Source organism: Anomaloglossus baeobatrachus, chromosome 5 (genome assembly GCF_048569485.1).
Source record: "Anomaloglossus baeobatrachus isolate aAnoBae1 chromosome 5, aAnoBae1.hap1, whole genome shotgun sequence".
Taxonomy (NCBI): domain Eukaryota; kingdom Metazoa; phylum Chordata; class Amphibia; order Anura; family Aromobatidae; genus Anomaloglossus; species Anomaloglossus baeobatrachus.
This window is the reverse complement of record NC_134357.1, coordinates 479406199-479424949: the sequence shown is the minus strand read 5'-3', so window position 1 is coordinate 479424949 and position 18751 is coordinate 479406199.

Below are 18751 nucleotides of genomic sequence, written 5' to 3'. Positions count from 1 at the left end.
AGTTGGCTAAAGGACGGACACGTTGAGGTCGAGGAGCAGGAGGTTAAGTTTTAATCACCTTTATGATGTAGCTTTTTCCTGAAATTCACATATCATTTCATATTCTCATTTTTTATCCATAAATATCTGACATCTAAAAAAAACCATGAGGGTTTCATCCATATTTCAAGCAGAACAGATGAAAGATCTTCTCTTGGAGCTCATGCTGTGGTAGCGTGCTGCTGCCTTCGGCTAGTCCAGCAACTACATAATTCTCATGCATTTAGATGGAAGTCTTCCAAATGTTGGCACGCACCGGTATTCTCAAACCTTGTACGCAGTATGAACCGTCTCCAGCACACTGGCAGAACCTTGCAAAGTATGCAGCCAGGGTTCTATAAACACGGCTTCCAGCTGTATGCAAGATTCTCACCCACAAACTAGACACACACACACATACCGTCTGGGACATTAACTCTGGAGCAACTGCCTCGTATCCGGAAACTGAAGTGTCTTGAATTGATGGATTTGCCCGTGAGACTGCTTTTCACAGTTATTTACAGTCGCAGCTCTCGCGTGTTGTGAATTATTTTTTAGTTTTTCTTATTTTTATCAGCTATTCCCAATACCGACATTTAATTTATTGAAAATGCAGGGTGTAATATGGTGGATTTATTTCCCACTACATAGAGTTTGTGCTTGTAATAATTGCCAACATCTATGATACCAAAAAAAGGAAAGATCAAACCAAAAATCAAAATCCCTAATTGGGTTAAACTGGTAAATGTGACCACTTAAGTTTGTTATCCCCTATAAAAAATATGTATCCTATAATGGAATTGTAGGTAATAGGGGGATGTCCACTTTTTAGAATCTTCATGTCCTGACTAGAGTGTAGAATGACTGCCAAGAGCTTCGCTTGCTCTGTAGAACCTGTCCTGCCCTGATTTACACCAATCTATATATATGAATTGACACGGTGTAATACTTAATTTCACCACTTGTGGTGCTGCAGGGAAATTGAAGACTTGTTGCTTGGTTTACTGTGGGTCAAATGTTGCAATCAGCTTCATTTCCAAAATTGAAACCATATTAAAGAAGAGTTGTGGACCTTAGATGGAACAATGGCCCCTAAATTCGGGTCTCTAAAAGTCATCCACCTGCTGATCCTAGCAATATGAAATAACATTCCGTAATAGGAAAATGACCCTAAGTACCCATAGGGATGCATTTAAATATATCTGTCCAGCAGTGGGCTCCACCCTGAGATTTGTTGACTTTCGGGAAACCAAATGTTCAATCGTTACCCTATAGGCTGTCAGGGCATGCAAGGACGGCATCACTTTAGAGGAAGCAACTGAAGAGCCTTTGGCTTGTAGGGTAGAGCGAAAGGGTAAGGCTATGTGTCCACGGTAGAATGTACCTGCGGATTTTTCTGCATGAAAATCCGCGACTTTCGCGGCAAATCCGCACCCGCGGATTTGCCGCGGATTTGCCGCGGATTTTGATGCGGATTTTTTTTTTCTTTTTCCCCATTCTATACCCAAAATCTGCACCAAAATCCACAACAAATAATTGATATGCTGCAGATTTTTCCGCATCAAAATCCGCGGCAAATCCGCAGCGGAAAAATCCGCAGCATGGACACAGCATTTCCAAAATGCCATTGAAATGGCTTGGAAGTGCCGCTGCTGCAGATTTTCGGGAAATCCGCGGTAAATCCGCGGCAAATCCGCGGCAAAATCCGCGGTAAATCCGCAGCGTGGGCACATAGCCTAAGGTAATCCAATTGTGGTTGGGTACCAGCTAGAGCAAATACACTGATGAGCAAAAGAGTAACAATGTTATGAACTTTTGTCTTTCAGGTTCCATATCTCACCATTCACTACAGCTCTGAATATGACATTACCTTCATTTTATAGAAATCATCTTAACTATTTCATACATAAATTTGACTTGCAACTATTTAACATATGATTAGATATTCAGATTCTTGTCATGCCACTGCATTGTTATTGTTTTGGTGTTTGAATAATCTTTTTCTTCCTGTTGTGCTACAAATTACAACCTGTTCTCACATTCCCTAATAGCGCAGTGTGTTGTTCGGTTGATTCATAATCGAAAGGTTCGAATCAAGGAGCCACCATGAAGATGATTTCCCAAGAAAAGAGAAACAGCATCATCCAGCTCATCGATAGCGGTCTCTCAGCCAAGAAAATTGCCAAATTGCATCATGTGAGAGCCATGACAGATGGAAGAAGATGAAGTGAAGTCTGTCCATCCATTCAAAAGCCAAAGGTGGACATCCAGGCAAAATATTGCTATCAACAAGTTAGCTCATCATAAGGTCTATCAGTTCTGGCTCAACAAACACGGCAGTGGAGGCGGCTTGTATGCTCCATAATAGTCAGATCATAGACATCCATGGAAGCACCGTGTGACGCACGTTACACAAGTCTGGAATGGTGGCACAAAAAAGAAGCTTGAGTTTGCAAAAAGAAAAAAGTATGAAAAGTGGACAGTAGAAGATTGGAAACGATCAATTTAGAGCGATGGGATGAAAGTCAATAGCCTAGGCTCTGATGGGTGCAAATGGGTCTGGAAGGAACAAGGGAAATAGGGGCAAGCCACATGATATGAAGTTGTTTCACAGCTAAAGGTGTTGGATACTTATCGATGGTGGTCTCAATGCTGAGCTATATGTGCGGTACAAGGAGAATTTTTTTTTTTATAAAAACTGCACAAAGCACAAATAAGATTTTCCTCCCATAAAAATAAGTTTTAGCGCGTTCAAAGTGCCACCACATGTTCCCATTTTGAAACTTTGAAACCGGTAAAACGTTTTTGGGGGGTGGCAGAGGGGGGAAGAGGAAGGAAAATTTGAACATCGATTCTAAATCTAAATTTCCATATTATGAACTTTTAAAGTTTATTTTTCATTCTTTGCTATCGATAACAATTAATTTCCGATTTCAAGAGTCGTTAAACTGATCTTAAACTCTAAAGAAAATATCTCACTAAGAGCCCGGGCCCTAAACTGCTCTATATATTTTAAATGGAGCTAATAAAGCCTTTATAGAGGAACACTATAAACTGGAGGAGACGTTGCCTCTTCTCCGCTCGATGTTGGGCCGCTGCTTCCTATTTCTCTCTGAATAAAGCCTTAATGCCCAATGTCATTACTGCATGCATGATAATTAGTATTAATTAGTAATACCTGGCACCGTGTTCTTTGATGTAGTAAAGTGAGTATCTGCCATCATTGATCCGTATGGCTCTTCCTCGCTGGCACCTATTAATAATGTATATGAGCTAGCACACTGGCACTCCACTAACCCCGGCCGCCCTTTTATTTTCGTTTTTTTTACTACAGTCATGTATTAAATTAGTTATCACGTGTTATTTCTTCTTCAGGCTCCATTCCCAGCTGGAAAAACCACCAGAATATTTTAATTTCAGAAATTCAAATTATGATTATTTTTTCCAGGAATTTTGCAATGTGTGAATGCAGTCTTATGCTGATCTTACATGATATCATGTCTTATGGTAGCTAAATACTTAAAAGGGAATTTGTCAGCTCAAAATGACTGTTCAAACCAAGCACAGGCGCTCAGTGCATCCATGTCGTGACCAAGTGTAACCCTCACGGCTGATGTAGGGGCAGCATGTAAGGTCAGTGGACCCACTGGACCACAGGATGGACCCAGGCTTACCCTTTAGTACGAATGGCTTAACTAAGCACCCACCGCCAAGCAGATGCCAGGTACCATTCCCAGGCCAGTGACCGGGATTGTAGTAGAAAATATTTCTGGCACACGTTTGAGAAAAGTAAGAACAGTTTTATTGTGTAATTTTTCTGCGAAAGTCAGTACCGTCAGTTGCCAACGTTTTGGCTCTATGAGCCTTTCTCGAGGCAATGTTATACTTATTGTTATAAACATCTAACTGCAGCAGGGTTAGATGTTTCAGGATAGGGATAAGGAAATGTACTAGTGCCCAGGAGTATAGGAAACAGGATCAGTCAGTAATACTGATGTGGGAGAAGTGTGATGGCGCCTGAGCTAGAGAGCCTGGTGAGATAGGAGCAGAGTCCTGAGGTGGGCTGCGCAGCGACGTGACCGGGACTGTGGCAGGACAGGTAACAGAATCAGGTATGGGCACAGGTGCTGGCTGATACAGGTGGGATGGCTAAGGCAGGTTGGTACAGACAGGTATGTAAGGCAAAGCAGGGACACATAGGTATGGGAAGGCAGCTACAGGTGACGGACACGGGGATAACAAAATAGGAGCTCAGGACCTTACAACTAACTAGCTAGAAGCCTGCAGACTGAGTAACTCAAGGTGTTGCACAGGCACATCCCCTAATGGGAAGGTGCCTTATATATATAGTGCTACTCAGCCATAGGCTGAGAGGCATTTCCTGGAAATAGCATGCCAGCCCTTTAAGAGGAGGGCTGGTGTGCACACGCGCATCTTAGGTGCACTACCCGGAATCCTGCGCAGCATGTACAGGGCCCGGGAGGGGAGAAAGCAGCAGCACACGTGGAATGCCGAGTGGTGGGAGGACATGACCCGACTGTCAAAGTGACGTGTCCATGCAGCTCAGTGCACCTTCTCACAAACTTGTTTTCCATCAGTCCTTCACCCTCCTCTGGTTCCTGTAAAGTTAGATCTGTCAATCATGGAAGAGGGGGACAGATAGGGCCAGACTTGGGTGAAAAAGCTGCCCTGGCGCACAAACCCCAGCAGCCCACATACTAAAACACCCTGCATCTCCAATGATAGGGGATAACTTCTATGCTTGAGATAACCTCTTTAAACAGGTTTTTCAGGATTCATTTTTAATTGCCCATAGGACTGCAGACCCACCAATCATTGCCCTCATTGAGTCCAATGTCACCTCTCCTTCAACACGACAGGAAACGTGGTGCTGTGCAGTGTACATATACAGAATAATGCATATATCCAGCTTACCAGTTTCCATAGGAAGCCATATTCACCGGACGGTGCAAGGACACAAAAGGATTGGCCAAGTTCATAACAAACAGGGAGAAGGTATTCAGCAACAGCATCCAGAAATTCATAAAAAAATCCATTTTATTTAATCCATTTAAAATTCCATAGTGCTAGAATGATAGACTGATGCTGTTGCTGGATACCTTCTCCATGTTCCTTGAGAAATACAGCCAATACGCAGCACAGGAAAAGTGTTACTGTGCAGTGTATATATACAGAACAAAACAGACACTGAGAAGTACACCCCGTATACAAGACAGGAGAAGTGATACTATGCAGTGTATGTATACAGAATAATACAGATACTGAGAAGTACACCCAGTATACAGGACAGGAGAAGTGGTACTGTGCAGTGTATGTGTGGTGCCCCTGAGGCTTCAGTCGCCACAGAGTATTGAACCCAAATTTGGGTGTAATGCTAAACCCGGTTCCTGAGGAGGTCAGTCCCGGTTTCACCATATTACACACACAAATACACACCAGGTTGCCCTGTTCCCACTGGGGACTGGGCTAGGGTCGGGTAATAAAGGGGTCGTCGACAGAGTGGCATTTACAGGATGCCCTCAACAGGGGCCCCAGTTCCACTAGCTTAGGACCTGGGAGGGGTGAGGTGCAGCCAGCAGGGGGAGTCTAGAGGAGTTCTCCAGCAGGAGAGGAAGGGAGCAGTCGCATCTCAGAGGTTCTCCGGTGGGAAGGAGGAAAAAGTTCACATGATTGCCATGGGGAGAGTGAATCTGCTCCCCACAGAATCGACGCCACGCAGGGTGGCAGGACCCTAGGGAAGATCATACTTCACGTTGGTTTTCCAGAATCTGCCTGGACGGGGAAAGTTTCAAACTTCCTTGACCACACAGCACCCGACAACCAAGGATCTGGGGCCTCGCATCAACCCCATATCGGAACCGCGGTACCTGTGTGCTGCCCCGGTGAAGACCGGGGTGCTCGGATCCGGGGTGATCGTGGCACAAGGGGTCCGGACCCGGACTCGGCAAATACTCCGATCCTTGAAACGGGATTATTTACAGGGGAGAAGTTTGTGACGCCACCTGCTGGTTGCGGTAATGGGAGTACCGCTGCTGGTGGAAGGAGTACCGGGGCAGATGGTGTGGAGCAGCAAGGTGTCAGTCCCTCCGCAGGTAGGGAAGGCCCCGGCCTCTGGGGTTTTCGTGGATATTTGGGAGCGCAGGGGACCAGGGGACTCACTGTGGGTAGTCGTGGTGCTGGATGAGGATTATAAAGTAGACACTCACACTGGAGAAAAATCAAAGTCTCTGTACATCACAGTCACTACGGGGAGCCCGTCCAGGTGTCCACTCCCACCGGTGTCACTTGGTGTCACTTGGAATTTAGTTGTCTGTTGTGGCCCCTTGACTTGAAGCTGTTAGGGCCCCGCTCACTATGTCTAGTGAAGCTGTGCTCTTGATGGCTGGCACTTGGGATTTCAGTGGGCTGCTTTACTGGAAAACCCTATCCCCCGCGGTGTGCTGATGCCTTCAATCTCTGAGCTCTTAGGGAAGTTTGTGAAGATACTCTCCCTCCCAGGTTAATTATCAGGACGTTGAATCGGTTCCTGACCTAGTGTCCTGTACCCCGTTGTGCTCGGTACCGGTCAGTTCTTTTAGTTTTCTGATGCCGACAGTCCTCCTAGACTATGTCCATCGCACCCTTTTCCAATGTCACTGCCACCGGTCCCCGACTCCTCTGGTCCCAAACCACCGTCTGCGATCCAACCTCGGCCCAGCTCCTCACTCCTTGAGGGTTCTCACTACTCTCCTCACTTCCTCCCTCCCACCAGTCTGCCTGACCCCTAGGTGAGTGGCCCTATTCCAGCTTGACCAACCCACTGTTGTGTCTGACAGGTCATGATGTGAGGTGTGATTGGGATTTGTGGTGCTGATGGTAGTGACACTGGTTTCGTAGGAACCTGGAACCATGGGGGGTAGGCCCTGCACCCTGGGTAAGGATTGCAGTACCCTGTGGCACCCTGATATGCTCAGGGGCGCCACAGTGACTTCAGCTGGCCAGGATTAGATGACACCATTACTCAAAAATAAACTGATTACTAAACAGTAATTGGTGGGATTATGTGTAGTAGATAACGGGTACACAACTTAAAAAGAAAGTGTAACGCCTGCCTGGAACCCCAGACTTCAGACTGGCTGTGACAGGCTAGAAAAAAGCCGCTCACAAAGCAGGACCCCGAGAACCCCGAAACCCTTTACCCCTATACAGGGATTTGGAATTACACAGGGCCCCGGAGATCACTACCTGTGGAAGGCTGCAGTCCAGATGAGAGTAGTAGTCCAGCAGGCTCAAACCAGGAGATACAGAATAGGGACAAAATTGGCAGACTAGGACGTAGTCAGGAAACCAGGTAAAGGTCAAATCTGGATCTGGCAGCGAGGTACAAAAATGGCCGGCAGGAGGGTAGTCAGAGAACAGGCAGAGGTCAAAACACAGGAATTAATATACAGAACAGAGCAGGAAGCAGAAATTCAAAACTATCACTGGCAATTACTAGCAGACAGGAGGGGTATTTAGAATGATGTGGTTTCTTCCCATTGGCTGTAGCTCAATGATGGTAACATCAGCTGGAAGACACACGCCACCTACAGTCATCCAGTGGTACTGCAGGTCCCAGGGAAATCCAACTTGGTGGATGAGGGCAGCCTGCGCCCACCAGAGCCACTGGCACTGACTACTTTCCCATCACCAGCACTGTCCACGGCGAAAACACGGCGTTGCCTGGTGAAGCAGAAGTCGCAGGATCGGGCTCTGGTGGTGACATTGTAGTGGGTGGGCCTACCCCCTACTAGTTTAGCATAGTTACCCGGCATTGTGATTATTAAAAGTGTTGAATTTTATATTTTTATGTGATGTGTTAGGGCACCCCCTAGTGGCCGGGTGGGACGGCTGTTGCCACCGGGGAGGAGGAGTCGGCCGGATATCTAGGCTAAGTCTGTTTGTGTGAGATATAGAGGATCCGGGACAGCAGACAGTGAGCATCTGCGGCGGCAAGTGTGTGTGTGAGCGTACCATCAAGGGACACCGGAGAACAGGAGGTGGACGCAACCTCAGGGCCTATTCCGCTGGTGTGGGTCCAGTGTGTGCTTGGCCGGAGAGTGGGAGCCCGGAGAAGTGGAGTATCCAGGGCATATCCCCACCAGAGGGTGCGTTTGGGCAGGTTGTCCCCAGCTCCACTAATACCGCCGGAATCTGCTGACCGGAGTGTTTTTCTTTTGTGAATAAATGTCGTTTTTATTGCATCTGGACTTTGGCCTGCAGACTCTTTGTGCATCGGCCGATGAAGATACCGACACACACTCTCTCAACATTAAAGAAGTGATGAAGCCAGGGATGTGCCTTGAATGCAGCGCTGCCACGACTACACAGCCAGAGGCCTCCCTGGCTGGTCACTTCATGTGGCGTAGTCGGCAGGATGCGATTCCCCTGCCAGGAACCCAAAAAGCTGGAGATCAGGTCGTGCCTGGAACGCAGGACCCGGACCATGATGCAAGGTTTCCAGTCCCCTGGTGGGAAGAAAACACAGTACCCGTAGCGTTGGACCGGGTACAAGATGGCGGCAAGGAGGCCGTTATCTGTAAGGAAGAAAAGGCGCGAAGAATTAGCGCCAAAAGAAGAGCCTGGGGCTGGCCGGTGCCGAAGAGAAAGTACGGAGTACTCCGCCCAAAGAGGGGAGGCGCCAGCTCCAGGGCATGGAAGAAGAAGAAAAAGAAGTACCTCAGCGGAGGAGTCAAGATGATGCGTGAGGCTGGGGGTGGAGTCCGTTTAAGAGCGGGAAACGAAGACCCGCCTCCACTCTTCCCAGTCTCAGCGTCGACATCACCGCCATTACCAGCAATTCTGTCGGAGACCGAGATGGAGACCTTTGGGCAACCCGCGGAGTTGGCAACGACCATGGCCCTAATCAGCCTCGGTCGAGGTCGACCCCGGTTCGCCCCTGCTAGTGAGGCCGCGTTGGCGGACCTTCCCATTGGACCGGGAGGTTCCACCAGGCCAGACAAAGTTTCCTGGAAGACCTCATGGGATGCTCAAACCGGGAGCACCATCACAGAGGTGAAGGCGACCTATGCCACCCCACCCATGCCAAACCGTCCGGGGGTTGCAGTCTTCCCATGGGAGACCCCGCAGCTTAACGCCGCCGCTTCCCCATTTGTGCCGGAGCCGGCTGAGGAGTTCGCTGAGCACTTGGAGAAAGATCACCTGGGCTTCTTCTGGGATCCAGTCATCGCCCCGCCTGTGGAGTCGCGCCCCAGTGTCCCGACCCCGAAGCCTGACCCCGTCCAGGAACGTCTCCTGGCCGAGACCATCGTCCGGGAAATGCTGTCCGGTTCTGGTGGTGAGGAGCTGGCACAGCAGTTTGTGACCGGGGTGGTTGTTAAGTTCAACCAGCAGGACGGATATGGATTCATCCGAGAAGTTGAGACCGGGGATGATTACTTTTATAACAGGGTTCATCTCGACGTGGAAGGACTGCCCAAGCGACTCCATACTTTGTGGCCGGGCGAGAAAGTCCAGTTCCTGCCGGACGCAGGTAGCCGTGGCCTGTTTGCGGTTTGTGTCTCCCGCATGCCAACCACCCGGGAAGCGGAGCAGTGGCAGGAGGAGATTGAGTGGGAGGAGCAGCAAGAGCGGCGCCGGAGCCATGCCAGACCGCTCCTGCCTGCGCCCTCTCAACCCCGGCGTGTCGTGGCTGCTGTCCCGGAAACAGCGACTGCATCGGCCCCTGACCCGGAGAAGGTTCCAACCGTGGTAGCGGTAACGCAAAATGTTACAAACAAGCCGGTCATCATGCTGGACGCACCACCACCATCTCGGGCAGAGACACCATCACCCCCAAGAGGAGCTGCAGCAGCTGCACCGGCGGAGCCGCCTTTCGCCCCTGTGTCTTTTAGGCGAATCCGCCGCCAGCCGGGACAAACTCTGGGGGCCTATATCCAGGCTCAAGCGGAGGAATGGAAGAGAGCCTGGCCCCCGGAGTAAGTTGTTGACTTCAACACCTTCAAAGACCGGTGTTGTTCCAGACCGGCAGAAAGTTCCCTTGTTGTTGAAAAGTTTTACGGGCCTGTTGCCCTCCAGCAAAGACCGGGAGCGCTCTTGAAGCCTCCGGGCACCTTCAGCAAAGACCGGGAGCGCTATTGAAGCCTCCGGGCGCCCATCTAAGACCGGGAGCGCTGTTGAGCCTCCGGGCGCCATCCAGAGACCGGGAGTGCCGCTGAACTGGTGCCGCTGTTGAGGACTGACCCAAAAGGTTTTTATGTGCTAATATGTTTAAAGTTTTAGAGCCTTGCCGGGAGGCTCGGATTTTAAGAGGGGAGGCATGTAGTGGGTGGGCCTACCCCCTACTAGTTTAGCATAGTTACCCGGCATTGTGATTATTAAAAGTGTTGAATTTTATTTTTTTATGTGATGTGTTAGGGCACCCCCTAGTGGCCGGGTGGGACGGCTGTTGCCACCGGGGAGGAGGAGTCGGCCGGATATCTAGGCTAAGTCTGTTTGTGTGAGATATAGAGGATCCGGGACAGCAGACAGTGAGCATCTGCGGCGGCAAGTGTGTGTGTGAGCGTACCATCAAGGGACACCGGAGAACAGGAGGTGGACGCAACCTCAGGGCCTATTCCGCTGGTGTGGGTCCAGTGTGTGCTTGGCCGGAGAGTGGGAGCCCGGAGAAGTGGAGTATCCAGGGCATATCCCCACCAGAGGGTGCGTTTGGGCAGGTTGTCCCCAGCTCCACTAATACCGCCGGAATCTGCTGACCGGAGTGTTTTTCTTTTGTGAATAAATGTCGTTTTTATTGCATCTGGACTTTGGCCTGCAGACTCTTTGTGCATCGGCCGATGAAGATACCGACACACACTCTCTCAACATTAAAGAAGTGATGAAGCCAGGGATGTGCCTTGAATGCAGCGCTGCCACGACTACACAGCCAGAGGCCTCCCTGGCTGGTCACTTCAACATGACAGAAGGTTTCTTTCACAATATGAAGCATTTCCACGCACTGTCTCCATTCCTTTGCTCTTCACTTGTTTGAACCATTGTTTCATCTCCCTTCACTGCTCACTAGTGAGATCCTAGTTCTGCTTCTACTGCACGCTGGGCCCAATTTATCCTCCTGGATGGAACTGTCTCTTTCTCTTCCCTCTAGCCCTTCCCCTAAAGGGTGCTTTACACGCTACGACATCGCTAGCTATAGCTTGCGATATCGTGCGCGATAGCACCCGCCCCCGTCGTACGTGTGATATGTGGTGATCGCTGCCGTAGCGAACATTATCGCTACAGCAGCGTCACATGCACATACCTTGTCAGCGACGTCGCTGTGACCGCCGAACAATCCCTCCTTCAAGGGGGGAGGTACGTTCGGCGTCATAGCGACGTCACTGTGGCGTCACTAAGCGGCCGGCCAATAGAAGCGGAGGGGCGGAGATGAGCGGGCCGAACATCCCACCCATCTCCTCCCTTCCTTATTGCCAGTGGGATGGAGGTAAGGAGATGTTCGTCGCTCCTGCGGTGTCACACATAGCGATGTGTGATGCTGCAGGAACGAGGAACAACATCGCTACTTACCTGACAACGATTTTTTGTTATTAAACGAACTCTCCAAAACAAACGATTTTGTCCTTTTTGCGATCGTTTTAGGTCACTCCAGCCTGTCACACGCTGCAATGTCGCTAACGACGCCGGATGTGTCTCACAAAGACCGTGACCCCGACGATATATCGTTAGCGATGTCGCAGCGTGTAAAACGCCCTTAACTCTCCCTACTGTCTGGGAAAATACAATCTATCACTAATGATGCATCTCACAATACACATTACACATCATAACAGTACTTGAGTCTTGAAGGGGGAACATTGACAGCAGGTCCATCTCATTATATTTCCTTTTTTAATGATGGTTGTCATCAACCATTTGGAACCTGGAAGCCACCAAACAATTTGCCACATATACATAAAGTTAAAGAGGTACTCCCATCTCCAAGATCCTATCCCAATATGTAGTAGGTTTAATAATAAGAATAATAGCTAATACCTTCAATTAGACATGTAGTATGGTTCTACTGAAAAGCTTTGTCACTTACCTCATCTGCAGGGCATTACAGTAGCTTAAGTATCCATGGTTATGACCACACATATAGGGACACTTAGTTGCTAATTGTTGTAACCATGCATACCTAAGCTACAGCCATGCCTGCACATAAAGTGACGTAGCTTTTCAGGAAAACTATACAGTGGAACCTCGATTAACGAGTAACCCAGTTAACGAGAATTTCGCTTAACAAGCAAGGCTTTCTGTAAATTTGTAACTCTGTTTACGAGAAAGCTTTGCTGTACGAGCAAAATACTCACCGCACACACTTCCGGTTCCATACATCCACCGCGCTCTAACCCACTCTTGCAGTCCGCACGAATAGACACAAGCATGCACAAACACACACAAACACACACTCACGCACACACATACAGTATTATCCTCACCTTACCTTCCGTTCCATCGCCGGCCTCATGGTTTTTGTAGTTCCCCGGTACATCGCGACGAGGGAGGAATCCTCGCGGCGAACTACAAGATCCAGGACACCGGCGATGGAACGGAATGGAAGGTAAGGTGAGCATAATAGGTGTACCTTCCGTTCCATCACCGGCCTCCTGGGTCCTGTAGTTTGCCGGTACAGGCTGTGCATCGGCAACCATAGCGACAAAGCAGGAATTTCCTCTGTCACCGCTACTCAAAGGCCAATCAGAGGCAATCGGCTCCTGCCTTTGACGTCAGCGCTCTGGGGGCGGAAGTTCCTCCCTCGTCGTGATGGTAACCCGATACACAGCCCGTACTAGCGAACAGCAAGTCCCAGGAGACCAGCGATCGAATGGAAGGTAAGGGGGGTTTGCCGCCCCCTGCCAGCAGCCGCCGCTGCTCGGATCCGGACCTTCTGGGGGGTGGCTCGAGGGTCTTCGGACCCAGGGGTCTCGCGGACACGCCGAATAAAAGGGGAACGTAGATGTACGGGCTAGGCCGTATTAAGTTCGTGACGCCACCCACGGTGTGTGGTGAGGTGGGACACCACCGCTGTTGTTATGGGGCACCCGTGGGAGATGTAGTGGCAGGTGGATGTTAACCCCTCCGTAGGTAGGGATGGTTGCCCCAGGACCCAGTGTCTTTGTGCAGGGTATAGCAATAGCAAGAGCCGGCGCACCCAGACGTGAAGGGCAATGTTTGGTTACTCACAGTAAATTAATCACACGAGTCTTTTTGTAAACCAAAGGTGCTGGCGGCCGGTTGCATTCAGGTCCCCCACCCAGGCTGGTGGTCACTGTCCTTTTCCTCTGCAATTGTTTCGTGTATGGTGGACTGCCTGGTCAGGAACTCAGGAGTCTGCTCCCGGCTGGATGTGGCCTAAGGAGCTGTGTCCGCAGACGCTGGCCCGTGGGATCTATGGGCCCTGGCAGTGGCCTATCCCTATCGGTGGGCTGTTGTCTTCTATTAGGGACTTTGGGTGGGACAGGACCTATAATTCTGGCCTCAATCGGTTAATTAGCTAGGCCATTGGTTTTGGTCCTGGCTTCAGGGTCCAAGTACCCCCTCTGTGCTACGGTTTCCGGGTCAGTTCCCCGTGTCGGTACCGACGGGCTACAACCCTGTCCCGGTCCACCTCGGTTCTGCCGAGCCATCTTCCCGTCTCCTGCTGACGGGGACCACCGTCTGCCACCTAGCCAAGGAACCAGGGCTCCGACCCTGGCACCGTTCAACTTGAACTTCCTCTACTGGAGCTACACCTAGCTCCAGCCCACACTCCTCTCAACTCGAACTACAAACTAATCTGCTTGTTTTCCCGCCCCGGGCTGTCTAGACCCCTGGGTGGGCGTGTCTAACCGCCTTCTCCCGCCCACTGGTGTGTCTATCTTTCCCTAAGGGGGGTGACTAGGGTTTCAGGTTGGCTGTGTGTTACCTGGGTGAGGGATGGTGTTGTGCAGGGGCCTATCTGTGACTACCTGGTCACATGAGCATAATATGTGCGTGTGCGTGCGTGCTTGTGTGTGTTTGTGTGTGTTTGTGCGTGTTTGTACGTGTGTGGAATGACACAATAGGGGACCAGGATGGGACATTTAACAAGTTGTGGAACGAATTGTCTGCATTGCAATGATTTCCTATGGGAAATCTTGCTTTGCTGAATGAGTAACTTGGTTAAAAAGCACACTCCCAGAACGGATTGTTCTCGTTAACCAAGGTTCCACTGTACTACATTTCTAATTGGAGATATTTGCTAATTTTATTATCATTACACCTATTATTTATTGGGATAGGCTCTTGGAGATGGGATTACCCCTTTAACTAATATGGGGTTCCTTTTCTTTTTTCTGAGAGCAACACATACACAGTCCTCTTCTGTCTTTTTTTCTAACCCAGCATCAGTCCTTGAGGTTGATTTGGCACCCTTAAGCAAGGGCCATGACGCCAACACAACACGACACAGTCCATCCCTTTAAGGATAGCTTTTTAAGTCAAGGGCACAGTCCATTTTCCCCGCATCAGTCCTTAGGATTAGGACAAAGTCTGTTTATCTGTCTCCCACCTCCCATCCAAAAGACAAACACACAGTCCCACAGCGGCAACGTTCATCCTGGATTGGGGTCAGTCCTTAGTGAAGGGAGTACAACCCTCTAGCGGCTTCAACATCTCTCAATCCACCAGGGGAATGCCTAACTCTTCCTACTATCGGGAAAACTACTATCTATCACTAATAATGCATGTCACAATACAATACACATTACACAACATAGCAGTACTTGCATCTTCAAGGTGAAACGTGGACAGTATGTCCATCTCCTTATCATAAACTTTTTTAAATTCATAACTTGTAGTTGTGCCAAAAATGTGCAACTTTTTGTATTTTTACACCTTCTTTGATAACCTTTATTAAGCTTTGTGAAGTTTACACAGGGGGAGGAGGGCATGGTTGTGCGTAGCAGAGGACTACATGATGATTTACGACCACATCTAAGAACTGGGCAGATACAGCCAAAATAATACCAGACAAAGCACAGGGTGACTCTGTCTATACCATTACAGTTAATGCCGAATCCCGTTTTCCATGCCTTCATAAGCAGTGTTAGGTCTTGGTGGTGGAAACACTGGACCGTACACCAGACTCCCCTAGTGAGGCAACCAGACTGGTCACCCCGTCCGAGGCCTTGATGCACGGCAGCCGAAGCACTCCTGGAAGCAAGACAGTCCGTCCAGAGAACTGGGAAGTGGATGTCCCTGGGACCTCAGAGTTCCAGAAGGTAGTGCGGGTGACGAGGCTCAGGTTCAGATGCCGGGTTGAGATGTCAGGCGGAATCCGGAACCAGCTGAGCGAGAGGACAGGTCACCAAACAGAGCCAGGGATCGGAGACTGGTGGGACTGAAGAGGTGGTGGAATCCTCCGCCGACAGTCACCGATAGGAGTTCTGAAGCAGTCGTGGTTAGGACCGGTTGGCGTGGCAGGACAGGCTCTGCGAGACAGACAAGGGTTAATACCGGACAAGACAAAAAGGGGACCTGAACTCCTAGCTTACTAAACACGTAGAACAGTCCCCGCCCACTTGGAAGAAGAATCCTCTTATACTCTGTACCTGCATGGCCGATATCCTGTTTCTGGACACTGGCTCTTTAAGAGAGGGGCAATGACCGCGCGTGCGCCCTAATGCGCATGCGCGAGGCCCGAGTGCCAGAGGCCAGGGAAGGAAGCGGTGCAGAGGAAGCGGGAGTGCACGGCAGAGTGTCCTGCGTCGCAGAGGGGCACCTGGAGCGAGGAACAGGACGCATGGAGGACGCCGGCGAGGGAGAGGGAGGAGGGAGGCCGTGGAGAGGCGGACCGGGGACCGGAGAGGTGAGCAGGGAGCGCCGTCGGGAATCGGGGAGCGTGAAACGGGGCCCGGGGAGCATGACAGTACCCCCTCCCCCACGACACCCACCCCACAACCGGGACAGGAAGTCACGTATCAGGGGGGTGCCAACATTCTCCCGGGGTTCCCAGGACCTGTCCTCGGGGCCATAACCCGCCCAGTCCACCAGGAAGAACTTCCAGCCCCGCACGGTCTTCATGGCCACGATATCCCTTACCACATAGATGTCATCGTCAGCAATAGGAGGAGGAGCAGCACAGGCGTTAGCGGAGAAGGGACCAAGAATAAGCGGCTTGAGCAAGGAGACATGGAAGGAGTTGGGTATCCGCATTGTAGCCGGGAGATGCAGCTTATAGGAGACCTCATTGATCTTGCTGAGAACTTTAAACAGCCCGATGTATCGAGGACCCAACTTGTACGATGGTAGTTTCAATCGGACATATTTCGAAGCAAGCCAGACCAGATCACCTGGGGAAAAACACGGAGGGTCCATGCGCCTCCTGTCCGCGTGTCTCTTCATCTGCAGGTCATCTGCAGGGCAGCGCGTTCAAGGGAAGTCTTGACAGAGTCCCACATAAAAAAAACAAAAAACTGAGCTGTGACAAATGTTCAATAAACATGCAACATTACAAGCATGTGAATTGCAGCCTCAAGACTAGAAAAAAACCAAGGAGAAAATTGTAGAAAAAATACCCTGACTATAAATAAATAAATTGCAAGTGCTTAATAAACAGGGTACTTAGTATATACATTTTTGCAAAAAGGTAAGAAGCTGTCTCACCTCGTCACGGTGTACCCATCTGAGACAGTCCCTAACCTACTAAAGTTAAAAACATATTCTGTACCTGACTAGTGTCATGTCAAAACTTCAATATGGATGGTAAAGTGGTTAGCTGGGTCCCAGATTAAATACACAGCAAAAAGTGAGAAGCAGGTAATTGTTCAGCCTCAGTATCAGGAGGGCTGCACCCCCAACTTGCATTCAAGCAAGATAACAGACAAAAAAAACAAAAAACTGAGCTGTGACAAATGTTCAATAAACATGCAACATTACAGAATATGTTTTTGACTTTAGTAGGTTAGGGACAGTCTCAGATGGGTACACCGTGACGAGGTGAGACAGCTTCTTACCTTTTTGCAAAAATGTATATACTAAGTACCCTGTTTATTAAGCACTTGCAATTTATTTATTTATAGTCACGGTATTTTTTCTACAATTTTCTCCTTGGTTTTTTTCTAGTCTTGAGGCTGCAATTCACATGCTTGTAATGTTGCATGTTTATTGAACATTTGTCACAGCTCAGGTTTTTGGTTTTTTTTGTCTGTTATCTTGCTTGAATGCAAGTTGGGGGTGCAGCCCTCCTGATACTGAGGCTGAACAATTACCTGCTTCTCACTTTTTGCTGTGTATTTAATCTGGGACCCAGCTAACCACTTTACCATCCATATTGAAGTTTTGACATGACACTAGTCAGGTACAGAATATGTTGTTAACTTTAGTAGGTTAGGGACTGTCTCAGATGGGTACACCGTGACGAGGTGAGACAGCTTCTTACCTTTTTGCAAAAATGTATATACTAAGTACCCTGTTTATTAAGCACTTGCAATTTATTTATTTATAGTCAGGGTATTTTTTCTACAATTTTCTCCTTGGCTTTTTTCTAGTCTTGAGGCTGCAATTCACATGCTTGTAATGTTGCATGTTTATTGAACATTTGTCACAGCTCAGTTTTTTGTTTTTTTTGTCTGTTATCTTGCTTGAATGCAAGTTGGGGGTGCAGCCCTCCTGATACTGAGGCTGAACAATTACCTGCTTCTCACTTTTTGCTGTGTATTTAATCTGGGACCCAGCTAACCACTTTACCATCCATATTGAAGTTTTGACATGACACTAGTCAGGTACAGAATATATTTTTAACTTTAGTAGGTTAGGGACTGTCTCAGATGGGTACACCGTGACGAGGTGAGACAGCTCCTTACCTTTTTGCAAAAATGTATATACTAAGTACCCTGTTTATTAAGCACTTGCAATTTATTTATTTATAGTCAGGGTATTTTTTCTACAATTTTCTCCTTGGTTTTTTTCTAGTCTTGAGGCTGCAATTCACATGCTTGTAATGTTGCATGTTTATTGAACATTTGTCACAGCTCAGTTTTTTGGTTTTTTTGTCTGTTATCTTGCTTGAATGCAAGTTGGGGGTGCAGCCCTCCTGATACTGAGGCTGAACAATTACCTGCTTCTCACTTTTTGCTGTGTATTTAATCTGGGACCCAGCTAACCACTTTACCATCCATATTGAAATTTTGACATGACACTAGTCAGGTACAGAATATGTTTTTAACTTTAGTAGGTTAGGGACTGTCTCAGATGGGTACACCGTGACGAGGTGAGACAGCTTCTTACCTTTTTGAAAAAATGTATATACTAAGTACCCTGTTTATTAAGCACTTGCAATTTATTTATTTATAGTCAGGGTATTTTTTCTACAATTTTCTCCTTGGTTTTTTTTTAGAGTCCTACATAGCAGAGAAATCTCGAACCAGGGTATCAGCAGCGGGGACATCGGAAGCCGGGGATACTGCTAATGGAACGGAAGGCTGAAGTCCGTAGACGACATGGAAGGGAGAGCTGGAGGTGGACTCGCTAATGTGATGGTTATGAGAATTCAGCCCAAGGAAGAAGCGTGGACCAATCGTCATGATTGACGTTGACGTAGTGCCGCAAGAAGGAAGTCAGGATCTGATTGACTCATTCCACTTGGCCATTCGACTGAGGGTAATAGGCCGAAGAAAAGTCCAGAGAAACTCCCAGATGTTCACAGAGAGTCCTCCAAAAGCGTGAGGTAAACTGAGTT